The following is a 13,421-nucleotide window of genomic DNA, read 5'->3' as shown; positions in this document are numbered from 1 at the left end:
ATCTAGGTTGGCTCACCGGGTACGGCCTGCCATGAAGGTTGTGGGGAGGACTGAAAACCCCTCCCTGCAGTTAATATACGAGCGGTCTCTTCTCAGGCGAGCCGGTCTGTCTGACCCGTCTCACATCCTTCACTCGGAATATGAACTTTAACCATCCGGCAGACGATACAGAGCCCCCAGATGCAAACTCAACCGTTTTAAAAATGTGTTTGTGCACACGTCGATCAAAATTCTAAATGCTTCCTGAGGTTATATGGCTTGTGGATTGTGCAATAGCATCAAGGTGTTCCTATATATCTTTATTCCTATATTTCTATTTTCTTTCCCTCTTACTCCATGCTTTCCTTTCTATGTTTCCCTGCAATATGGGTTACATGCAATACATGTTTGTGGTCTTTCCCTGGCATGTACTCTAGTCTACATGTGGATTGTGTTGGTTTCTATTGTCTTTAATTTACTGATCCTACTGTATTGGGAGCGAAGTGTGTGCAGCATTGGAGTCCAAGACACATTTCCTGAAGGGGGCAATAAAGTGTATCGTAAGGTATTAAAAAAAAAAGAGGCAATGGGACACAAAAAGGATGAAAATGATCATAGAAAGTTCACCACATATAATGAAGGCTGGACTTCCTGTTTCAACACTTTACTTTTTTAATGTTTTTACAGTAAAAGTTTAAATAAGAAACCAAATATTTAACACCAACTTACAACAAGCGCCTTCAAAAATATTAACCGCAAGCAAAATAACTTATAACGCTTTATCAAACTAAATAATTAACATAATCTTAACTTAACGTATGAGTAGAAAAAGCAGCTCTGAAGTGAAGCTTATGTTTTTTATGCTACAGCTCAGATATGTTGAGAACAAAAGAGCCTTGAACCTTGAAGGAAAAACAGAGCAAACCACACGCGTTCAGCCGATTCCCCCGAGACAATAAATATTTCAACAGCAACAGCAGCATTGACGTTCAGCAGCATTGATGCTACAGCTAATGTAAAGTAACAGTAGAGTACAGAGCAGGCGAAGCATCCTCCGAGCTGGCGTGTGCACGAGGCGCAGAGTGGATTACATTATTTGGTTCACCAGAGGGGGCGCTGTGGAGCGAGGCAGCGGGACGGATGGAGAAATCCACCTCAGAGTAGTCGAGTTTATCCGGGTCGTCTTCAGTCTGGAAGAAAACGAAGAGGTGAAAGTTTATCAGTCACCGTCTGTTTTTGTCGTAAATGAACTTGAAGCCTGAATTTTAGCTTTAAAGAAACTTAAATTAGCCCTGAGAGGTCCCGTTTTTCTAACATAAGCTTTTAAACTATGATAACCTACATCCTGTGTAACTCTGCTCAGACATTGTCCTGAAATAAAATAAATTGAAATGAGGATTTAAGCTGAAACAAAACTAAAGTCAACCAGCAACATGCAGGTCAGAGGTTCCATCGTGATCCTCAATTTGCTAGCATTTGTTAGCATGCAATTTAAATCCCAGCAATGTAGTGTGTCTGTGACGTCACCCACAAGATTGATGCCTGGAGTTCTGATATGTCACAGTATATTAATTTATTGCAGATGTTATATTTGGTGAGCAGAATGTAACAATAAATAGTATAGAAACAGAAAGCACTGACTTTTTTTTTAACTGTTGAACTGTTGCTGACGTTTTATTTAAAATAAAAATATCAGCAGATCTATGGTTAGCTTTTTTAAAACCTTTTTCTTAACTTGCTCCGTTAGTTTGTGGACTGAAGCCTCGAGTTTGCATTGTGGCCGTCAAGAAACCAAGAAAATGTGCGTCTATTCTGAGGAGATAACTAGTGCTTGTGATCGGTGAATCACAGACTCTAGGCCCCCTGTTACAAACATATACGGTATGAGGCTTACTGACAACAAATACAAGAATTTAAAAGAATGATATCATCTTGCAAAGACAGTAAGAGATGAATAAAGCACTCACCGAGGAGGAAAAAGAAGCAGATCAAAGTGCGACAAACTTTCATGTTGGAGTCTGTGATGGTTTGACGCTGCCCCACGTCCTTCTTCTCTTGAAACCAACAACTTCTCTCTTTATCTCAACGATGAGCTCCTCCTCCAAACAGCAGGGCCTAAGCCCCTCCCCTTTTCATCAAGTTTTGTTTAGCCCAGAAATTGAATCAAGTTTACGTAATGCCAAAAATGTGTCTGCAGTCTAAACTTCAAATACTGATCACCCTGATTCAGCGGTTTGTGGTCTAACGCCTGGATGTATGAACTCTATGTGTTGATAGGGTCATTTTTATATCATACACGTGTAAGACTCAAAAAAACATCAGCAGTTTGTTGTCAGGCTACATGTACTCTATGTGTTGATAGGGTCACAGAACGGCCTGGTTCCTGTTTCTTAGAGAGGAAGTCATCCAGAAAGCCAAGTAAGCCTCTTTTAAAAACACTTTTTCATAAACAACCACATTTCCTCAATCTTATTGCCGTCATGCCAACGAAAAAACATATAACCTCTGCTGTACAATGAAGTCAAAACACTCTTTTCTGATCACAAAGCTTAAACCCATCACAGTTTTTATTAACATTGTTCCGAGATATAAATGGCTAATGCGAACTTATATCACCCCAGTAAAATTGAATAAAATCTGTCCTAATATTCCACATAATAATAATAATAATAATACATTTTATTTATGGAGCGCTTTTCAGGACTCAAAGACGCTGTACAATACCCAAAATCAATACCAAAAAAGAACATAGACAAAGCAACAGTACAATCACAGATCAAAAGTTAACTTAAAAAGTTGAGTTTTCAACAGGGAAACCAACCAAGTTTACGGAGGACTTTGGATGATGTGCCGTAAAGGATGCTGTTACAATAGTCTAAACGGGAAGTGATGAATGCATGGATGAGCGTTTCTGCAGCAGAGAAAGAGAGGAATGGACGGAGGCGGGCTATGTTTCTGAGGTGGAAGAAGGCCGTTTTAGTGATCTGGGTGACATGGTGTTGAAAAGAAAGGTTGCTGTCAAAAATGATACCAAGGTTACGGATGTGAGGTGCAGGGGATAGGATTGTGTTATTGAAAGTGAGACTGAAATTCGGGACGGGATTTGTGAGGGACTTGGGGCCGATGATTATGAGGTCGGATTTGTTGTAGTTTAATGATAAGAAATTGTTGTGCATCCATGTTTTTATTTCAGAGAGGCAGTTAATGATAGTGGAGTGTGTTTCTGTGGTTATGGATTTGGTTGAAATGTATAGCTGGATGTCATCAGCGTAACAGTGAAAGTGAAGGCCATGTTGACGGATGATGTTACCAAGGGGGAGTAAGTAGATGATGAACAGGAGGGGACCAAGCACCGAGCCCTGGGGGACGCCTTGGGCAAGAGGAGAGATGTTAGAGCTGCAGTTGTTGATACGAATGAATTGTTGACGGTCAGTGAGGTATGATCTTAGCCAGGAGAGTGCAGTTCCAGTGATTTGGACAGTATGTTCTAGGCGGGAGAGAAGAGTTGTGTGGTTTATTGTGTCAAACATTAAGATATTTGTTGTAAGCGTTTAGAGGAAAAAGGAACACTGTTCCATTGTGTTTGGGAATGCTCAAAAGTACAATCATTTTGGCAGAATGTGATGCAGGCCATTTCCCAGATGGTGGGTAAGAATGTTCCCCTGCAAGCCAAACTCTGTATCCTGGGTATATACCCTGAAACTTTGGTCGTCAATTCTAAACAATCAGTATTAATTGATTTTGGGCTTCTACAAGCTAGAAGACTGATCGCTCTTTTCTGGAAAAATATATAATTGCCCTCTGTAAAGTTATGGTTGAGGGAGATTGCAACATATCTTGCATTGGAAAGACTTGCATATATTGTTAGAGGGAAATGAAAACAGTTTGTTAAAGTAGGGAAACCTTTTTTGGAATTGTTGTTATAACTTGAGGTCTTCAAGTTACCACTGCTGCTGCTTTTTCAGTTGTTACTGTTTTATTTTTATTATTATTATTTTTATTTTATTTTTATTTCTTCTTTCGATCTTTTGATACTTTTGTTGTATAGTACATTTATACATTATTGCTATTGCTGTGGTTATTGTTATTTGTAGGTTTTTCTTTTATGTAAACTTAATAAAATATTGTTTCAAAAAAAACAACAACTTTGTTCCGAGAACTCGCTGCAATGGAAAGAATAAAGAGCAGGTGTTTCCACAGGAAGAGATCAGCTCCGCCTGTCTACTCTCTGACGTCCTCGTTCACTCTGTTCATCTGCAGAAGAACAACAGAGGTTTGGTTTGGATTGAAATCAGCTAACATTTATGAAGTTCAATATCCCAAATTAACTCACCTCTGTCATATTAACGTACTCTAGTTCTTCATGAGGGTCTGAAAAACATGTAGATCAGAAGATTAGACGACTCGTCGCAGCCATTTTGCTGACCTGAAGTAGATTAGGATTTGGTGCAACTTCTGGGATTGAGTTATGTTTCCACCCGGACCAGAACGCTGTGTAACGTGTGAGTATGGTAAGTTTTAGATGGCCAGTTGCGACAATGTTACAGTTTCATTGAGATGACGCTTTTGCCCAAAGCGACGTACATCTGAGAGTTAACACAACGCAAGCAACGATCGAGACAGGAGGGAACGAAGTCAGTAAGAGCCAACAAACAGCTTCAAGTGTGATCGGAGGCAAAGCACAGGGCGTATAGAAGTTTGTTTTTGTTTTGCTTTTTCAGCAACATCAACAACATCAGTGTCCTCATCATCAATAGCTTCAATATCATTAGAGGTGTTCATAAAGAGCTGGGTCTTTAGCTTCTTCTTAAAGGTGAAAGGGACTCTGTGGACCGAATGGAGTTTGGTAGCTTGTTCCACCACCGGGGGACGACAGAGGAGAAGAGTCTAGTTAGCGACTGTAGGCCCTGTTGTGATGGGAGCACCAGGCGCCTCTCATTGGCAGAGTGGAGTGTAGACCTGGATGAGGGCGTTCAGGAAGGCAGGAGCCGTTTCTCTTGCTGTTTTGTAAGCGAGCAACAGGGTTTGAATTCGATGTGACGTGTGCCGTTTTGGGTCGGTTGCCTCTGTTACTTGTGTGCTTCCTCACCTTTGGGTTCACTGGCCCTCCTCCTGCAGAAAACCAGCACAGCTGCTGATGAAACAATGAAGATGATGATCACAACCAGTCGAACATACAGCAGAGCACCTGTGGTTGTCGGAGCTGAAGAACAAAATTGTTCACTTCTTTGTTAATTATATAATATATACCATTCATCAAGTCATTTAATCCAACAATTAATGTTAATTTTAGGCATAAATCACACACATTCATATATTGTATGTATTGACTTCACACTCTCCCATTTCAAACAAGAAATAACATTTCACATTTATTCAAGTAGGAGGCCAAAAAATGGTCTAAAATGTGGTTCAGTTTCCAAGGAAACAGGAAAATGTACCTGCAGCTGGTGTAGGCATTGTCATCGTTGATGTTGGAAAAGGTCGGAGAGTCGGGTTTGGTTTGAAGGTGGTTGAAGCTGAAACACAATGAAACAATCAGAATTATGAAATGGCACAAATACTCTGCAAACAGTCAACAGGGTGTTGAAAGTGATAATCTGCCAGAGAGGGTAGGCGGAGCTAAGCGGCTGCTTTTCCGCTGTCTGCAAGTGTAAACAGTAATCTACTATGGCTGAACAAACAAAGAAAAGATGGATGACTACAGTGGCAGCTTGTCCCTTAGACGGCAGGGCTGGATGGTATTAAAAGCACTGGAGAAGTCAAAGAACATGACTCTCACATTGCTTCCCTGCTTCTCCAGGTGCGAAAGGGACTTGTGGGTCAGGAAGATTATGGCATCCTCCACACCAATGTGTGGCTGGTACGCAAACTGCAGCGGGTCCAGGAAAGCCGTTAGCAGTGTCCTCAGGTGCTGGAGAACCAGCCTCTCAAATGTCTTCATAACAAATAAGTGAAAATCCAAAGAAAAAGAAACAAACTCGACGTCACACATCTCTGGGAAGTGTGCTCCTGTAATTACCGTTTATCGCCAAAGAGAACGAAACTGAGATCTCAGAGATTCTAACTTTAAATCATCAAGCTGAATGCAGCAGTTAATCACTGCATTTGGTGCAATAATATTCAGATCAACTGTGAACAGTGAGTTCACCTGATCAAAAAAACATTTATGTATAAACTATGTATTTTCCCTCTTCTCAAAAGATATTGGCTAGCGTAACCATGATGCGAATTAAGCTAAATGATATTAAAAAATGACACAAACCTGTATGCCTCTTTGTTTCATCTGGGACACTTTGGTTTTGTACAACAACTACAGCTCCCATGATGCTTTACCAGCACTTCTGTGTCTATGACTCATGGAAGAAGCAGGGTTTTCTTTGTTCCTGTCATCGCCTCAGTTTTGGGAATCTGTAAAAACCTTGCTGCATGTTTTTCAAAATAAAGTGGAAGACAGTCACCGTCTCTCATGACTTACATTATTATGACAAAAGTTTTATGTTTAAGGAGGTGGCTGTAAAATAGCTCTAAAGTGCTGTTCAGTGTCAGAGGAAACAGTGTCTACATCAGCTTCAGCTTCAGGTACATTTACCTGTCATTACTGGTGTTAAAAAAGGCCCAAGAGTCCATTTTGGTTGAGAGGTGGCTGGAGCTGAAACACAGTCAACATTGTGTTTTTAATCATCAAACTGAACTGAATCACTGCGTTTGGTGCAACGATATTCATCCGAGTTCATCTGATACTTTACAGACGAGCTGTTGGTTTAAACAGAGCCTTTTTTACAGTTCATAATGATTAAAATAAGCAGCTCTACATAGAAGTGTTAGACTGAAAGTATTAAGTTATTAACATCAGCAGCTGTAGAAGAGTAGAAACTCACCGTCTTCAACGCTGAGCTCAAACGTCTCGCTTGAATCTGGAGACCACTTTCTGCCCAACTCACAGCTGTACCGCCCAGAGTCAGACTTTCTCAGATCTCTGATGCTCACATAGATAAGTGAAGAAAAAGTTCCTCTATCATATTCAATGCTGTATCTGCCACGCCGAGCGCTGACACCAGTTGTTTCAACAAGAATGTTTCGATCTTTACAGTCATCCCTGCAGAAGATCTTCCTGCGTCCAGAGAAAGAGAAGGAGCATCCCACTGTGACGTTTCCTCCTTCAGTTCCTGTACGGACACCCATATCTGTGTCCAAGGCTGCGTTTCCTTCCCTCAGTGCTGTCGAAAGACAAACAATCATTGTCACCAACTTCCTTAAAGATGCTGCACTCTGGTCTTATTGACAGCTCAACCACAGCCTAACATGTCGTTTACATTTTGATGTTCTCAACAAAGATTCAGAGCATCAACATTTTTATTCAACCATTTTTTCAGTTGAATTAAACTTTAATTATCCGTCAGAAAAGAGCAGCAGCTTTACATCAATATATTATAGGCAATAACACTTATTTTGTCTGTTTCTGAGGTGAGAATGACGTGTTTTACTTCCTCTTTGCATGTCGAATGAGGTTTAGGGTGTATTTCTCAGCGTAACCACAGCTCCCAGTTTGTCTACAGGCCTGCCAGCAGCAGTTTTCTGCAGCAGGGTCTCGTCTGGAGCTCGTTAAAGATTTAAGTATTTGTTTTCTCTCTGGTGTTTTAGAAAGTTACAGAGTTGTTCAGACAATTTGAAATGAACAAAACGGGAGGCATCGAGGAACCGTGTTGAATTCTTTGGGTTATAACTAACTTTTTGATGAGCTCATTTTATTTTATTTCTGGGGTTGTGAAGCTACAGCAGCCTCAACTACTGTCTGACTGAATCAAGAAATCACAGCAACTACAGGACTACAAAACAAGAAGTGCAATTGTTGAATGCAGATTGTCGAATTAAACCCAAATCATGTCTACATTTTGAGAAGATAACGAGTACTTACACTTTAAGGAAGAATAAAATAAATGTGCAATTATATAATCCTCTAAAGAGAGAGAGAGATATAAAAGAGTTCTCACCGAGGAAGATGCAGATCAAAGCATGACGAACGTCCATGTTTGAGTCTCTGATGTTTAACGTCTGTCTTCCTCTTTCACTTGAAACCAGCAACTTCTCTCTTCCTCTTCCGAAAATCATCGTCTGAAGTCTCCTCCCCTATCGTCAGGTTTTGTTTCAGCCACAGAATCAAGTTTATGTATGTTCACGTACAATTCAAGTGATCAATCCCGAGGTAACACTGCACCACTGTAACCTCAGATGATCATAACTCGTCTCCCCAGGGCTGCAAGGGCTCAGAGCAAACAAGCTTAACTGACCTCATTAGTGTGGCCGATGGCAGCAGGGCATGCCCTGGGGGTATACTCAGGCTCTCTTTAGGTAAGCTGGCTCATCAAAGGCTCAAGCACCGGTTAGAGAGAACGAGAATCATGATGGTGGTTGTGAACTTTCTGTTAACCCAGGCTTTCTGCTTCAGGCTCTGAGCGCGCTCACAGAAAAAGGGGCGTTTTACTCGCCATCGGACGCTTCATCCGCACTAAAACAAACAAACTAAGATCATCTGCGTTTGAGCTGCAAAACCAGCCGTGTACACGGACAGGAAATTAGGACCAAGAATAAAAACGTGATCCAGCGACGTTAGATGCTCTGTCCTTATTCTTTTACTGTATGGATGATCTGCTGGAATTGAAAGTGTTAATTATATCATATTTATCACTGAACTGATGCACAGGCCCCGTGATGCGATGCATTCAGTATGTGCTACCAGTGGCGGCTGGTGAAAAATATTCTAGGTGGGGCTGTGCTGTGCCATACTCAGTTTTTAACAACCATCCCACTACGACAGTTTTAAAAAGTAAACACGGGAAGCAAAATAGTGCATTTACATGGCTTCATCCAGCTAGCCAAGCCTTTCTGGTGTAACAGTTGCAAGAAAATCCTCTGGTGTAGGTTTTACCTTTTTCACTCGCTTTTTAGTTGATTTTAACATCTGGCTGATCCGGTCCAGTTTCTTTAATCTGTAATTTTTCACTTAAACTTCTCATCTCGAACGGATTTACACGGAGGAGCGTACAGAGTTGTTTGCAGTGTCAGCATCCATCATTGTCATTTCCATAACTCATAGACCGATCAGACTTTAACCACCGAGACTAACCGAATTTCCCCGAAGGACGATTCTGAAATCGCCGGATCACAGCACCACCGTGCAGCCCCCTTGTTTTCTTACTGCAATAAAAAAAAACATTAAAATATGCAAGAAGCACAAACAGCTTATAGAAACGTGATCTTTTTACCGATAATTTCAGCAAAACCAATAAAGAAAATTGCTCAACATAAACTGGAATAATTAAAACCCACCTGGAGAGAGTGGATTTATAAATTCAGTGAAGCCTGCAGACGTTTGAAAAGTGTCAAAGTAAGAGTGCAACTGATGACTGCACCAACAGCTGCCCAGAGAATAAAGTTCTTTAACTCTCAGACGACACTGCCATTCTCAGCTCGCTGCACAGGGACAAAGATCCAGCACCATATCTAACTGAGGTGCAGACTTTTGTCCAGTGGTGTGATGACAACCATCTAATAATTAACGTCATTTAAACACAGGAAATGGTAGTGGACCCGAGGTCAGCTGGTGATCATACCCCAGAGCTTAAACATGACAAAGAAATCAATCAAGTAAGCTCTTACAGGTATCTCTGCATCCACCTAGATAACCTGTTTAGCTGGGAAACTCACGTGGACAGACTGTGTTCTCCGTTACAGCAAAGACAGACAGATTGGGAGTGTTTGGGGTGGACCAGAAGATAATGTTCTTGTTTTATCAGGCTGCGTTAGAGAGCATTATTAGGTACGGGATGTCGGCGTGGTACGGTGGTCTGTCTGTTGAATCGAAATCTAGGTTGGCTCACCGGGTACGGCCTGCCATGAAGGTTGTGGGGAGGACTGAAAACCCCTCCCTGCAGTTAATATACGAGCGGTCTGTTCTCAGGCGAGCCGGTCTGTCTGACCCGTCTCACATCCTTCACTCGGAATATGAACTTTAACCATCCGGCAGACGATACAGAGCCCCCAGATGCAAACTCAACCGTTTTAAAAATGTGTTTGTGCACACGTCGATCAAAATTCTAAATGCTTCCTGAGGTTATATGGCTTGTGGATTGTGCAATAGCATCAAGGTGTTCCTATATATCTTTATTCCTATATTTCTATTTTCTTTCCCTCTTACTCCATGCTTTCCTTTCTATGTTTCCCTTCAATATGGGTTACATGCAATACATGTTTGTGGTCTTTCCCTGGCATGTACTCTTGTCTACATGTGGATTGTGTTGGTTTCTATTGTCTTTAATTTACTGATCCTACTGTATTGGGAGCGAAGTGTGTGCAGCATTGGAGTCCAAGACACATTTCCTGAAGGGGGCAATAAAGTGCATCGTATGGTATTAAAAAAAAAGAGGCAATGGGACACAAAAAGGATGAAAATGATCATAGAAAGTTCACCACATTTAATGAAGGCTGGACTTCCTGTTTCAACACTTTACTTTTTTAATGTTTTTACAGTAAAAGTTTAAATAAGAAACCAAATATTTAACACCAACTTACAACAAGCGCCTTCAAAAATATTAACCGTAAGCAAAATAACTTAACGCTTTATCAAACTAAATAATTAACATAATCTTAACTTAACGTACGAGTAGAAAAAGCAGCTCTGAAGTGAAGCTTATGTTTTTTATGCTACAGCTCAGATATGTTGAGAACAAAAGAGCCTTGAACCTTGAAGGAAAAACAGAGCAAACCACACGCGTTCAGCCGATTCCCCCGAGACAATAAATATTTCAACAGCAACAGCAGCATTGATGCTACAGCTAATGTAAAGTAACAGTAGAGTACAGAGCAGGCAAAGCATCCTCCGCGCTGGCGTGTGCACGAGGCGCAGAGTAGATTACATTATTTGGTTCACCAGAGGGGGCGCTGTGGAGCGAGGCAGCGGGACGGATGGAGAAATCCACCTCAGAGTAGTCGAGTTTATCCGGGTCGTCTTCAGTCTGGAAGAAAACGAAGAGGTGAAAGTTTATCAGTCACCGTCTGTTTTTCTCATAAATGAACTTGAAGCCTGAATTTTAGCTTTAAAGATAATTAAATTAGCCCTGAGAGGTCCCGTTTTTCTAACATAAGCTTTTAAACTATGATAACCTACATCCTGTGTAACTCTGCTCAGACATTGTCCTGAAATAAAATAAATTGAAATGAGGATTTAGGCTGAAACAAAACTAAAGTCAACCAGCAACATGCAGGTCAGAGGACATCGTGATCCTCAATTTGCTAGCATTTGTTAGCATGCAATTTAAATCCCAGCAATGTAGTGTGTCTGTGACGTCACCCACAAGTTTGATGCCTGGAGTTCTGATATGTCAGAGTATATTAATTTATTGCAGATTTGTTATATTTGGTGACCAGAATGTAACAATAAATAGTATAGAAACAGAAAGCACTGACTTTATTTTTAACTGTTGAACTGTTGCTGACGTTTTATTTAAAATAAAAATATCAGCAGATCTATGGTTAGCTTTTTTAAAACCTTTTTCTTAACTTGCTCCGTTAGTTTGTGGACTGAAGCCTCGAGTTTGCATTGTGGCCGTCAAGAAACCAAGAAAATGTGCGTCTATTCTGAGGAGATAACTAGTGCTCGTGATCGGTGAATCACAGACTCTAGGCCCCCTGTTACAAACATATACGGTATGAGGCTTACCGACAACAAATACAAGAATTTAAAAGAATGATATCATCTTGCAAAGACAGTAAGAGATGAATAAAGCACTCACCGAGGAGGAAAAAGAAGCAGATCAAAGTGCGACAAACTTTCATGTTTGAGTCTGTGATGGTTTGACGCTGCCCCACGTCCTTCTTCTCTTGAAACCAACAACTTCTCTCTTTATCTCAACGATGAGCTCCTCCTCCAAACAGCAGGGCCTAAGCCCCTCCCCTTTTCATCAAGTTTTGTTTAGCCCAGAAATTGAATCAAGTTTACGTAATGCCAAAAATGTGTCTGCAGTCTAAACTTCAAATACTGATCACCCTGATTCAGCGGTTTGTGGTCTAACGCCTGGATGTATGAACTCTATGTGTTGATAGGGTCATTTTTATATCATACACGTGTAAGACTCAAAAAAACATCAGCAGTTTGTTGTCAGGCTACATGTACTCTATGTGTTGATAGGGTCACAGAACGGCCTGGTTCCGGTTTCTTAGAGAGGAAGTCATCCAGAAAGCCAAGTAAGCCTCTTTTAAAAACACTTTTTCATAAACAACCACATTTCCTCAATCTTATTGCCGTCATGCCAACGAAAAAACATATAACCTCTGCTGTACAATGAAGTCAAAACACTCTTTTCTGATCACAAAGCTTAAACCCTTCACAGTTTTTATTAACATTGTTCCGAGATATAAATGGCTAATGCGAACTTATATCACCCCAGTAAAATTGAATAAAATCTGTCCTAATATTCCACATAATAATAATAATAATAATAATACATTTTATTTATAGAGCGCTTTTCAGGACTCAAAGACGCTGTACAATACCCAAAATCAATACCAAAAAAGAACATAGACAAATGTACATACTTCAAACAAGTCAAAACAAAGCAACAGTACAATCACAGATCAAAAGCTAACTTAAAAAGTTGAGTTTTCAACAGGGAAACCAACCAAGTTTACGGAGGACTTTGGATGATGTGCCGTAAAGGATGCTGTTACAATAGTCTAAACGGGAAGTGATGAATGCATGGATGAGCGTTTCTGCAGCAGAGAAAGAGAGGAATGGACGGAGGCGGGCTATGTTTCTGAGGTGGAAGAAGGCCGTTTTAGTGATCTGGGTGACATGGTGTTGAAAAGAAAGGTTGCTGTCAAAAATGATACCAAGGTTACGGATGTGAGGTGCAGGGGATAGGATTGTGTTATTGAAAGTGAGACTGAAATTCGGGACGGGATTTGTGAGGGACTTGGGGCCGATGATTATGAGGTCGGATTTGTTGTAGTTTAATGATAAGAAATTGTTGTGCATCCATGTTTTTATTTCAGAGAGGCAGTTAATGATAGTGGAGTGTGTTTCTGTGGTTATGGATTTGGTTGAAATGTATAGCTGGATGTCATCAGCGTAACAGTGAAAGTGAAGGCCATGTTGACGGATGATGTTACCAAGGGGGAGTAAGTAGATGATGAACAGGAGGGGACCAAGCACCGAGCCCTGGGGGACGCCTTGGGCAAGAGGAGAGATGTTAGAGCTGCAGTTGTTGATACGAATGAATTGTTGACGGTCAGTGAGGTATGATCTTAGCCAGGAGAGTGCAGTTCCAGTGATTTGGACAGTATGTTCTAGGCGGGAGAGAAGAGATGTGTGGTTTATTGTGTCAAACATTAAGATATTTGTTGTAAGCGTTTAGAGGAAAAAGGAACAATGTTCCATTGTGTTT

General features: G+C 40.9%; 1 long non-coding RNA gene across 1 annotated transcript; it reads right to left on the bottom strand.

Moving 5' to 3' along the window:
* Positions 1-3,695: 3,695 nt before the first annotated feature.
* Positions 3,696-5,106, bottom strand: LOC138589190 (uncharacterized). The gene is made up of 3 exons (XR_011307922.1): positions 5,069-5,106; positions 4,313-4,350; positions 3,696-4,233 (listed from the first exon to the last, which is right to left on the bottom strand). It is a non-coding gene; the product is annotated as an uncharacterized lncRNA (long non-coding RNA).
* Positions 5,107-13,421: the final 8,315 nt, after the last annotated feature.

This window comes from Semicossyphus pulcher, unplaced genomic scaffold (assembly GCF_022749685.1).
Source record: "Semicossyphus pulcher isolate SPU_LCO1_2020_fin unplaced genomic scaffold, fSemPul1.0.p SCAF_13, whole genome shotgun sequence".
In the NCBI taxonomy this organism is placed as follows: Eukaryota; Metazoa; Chordata; class Actinopteri; order Labriformes; family Labridae; genus Semicossyphus; species Semicossyphus pulcher.
The sequence above is the reverse complement of the archived record's forward strand: the minus strand, read 5'-3'. Positions and strand labels throughout refer to the sequence as shown.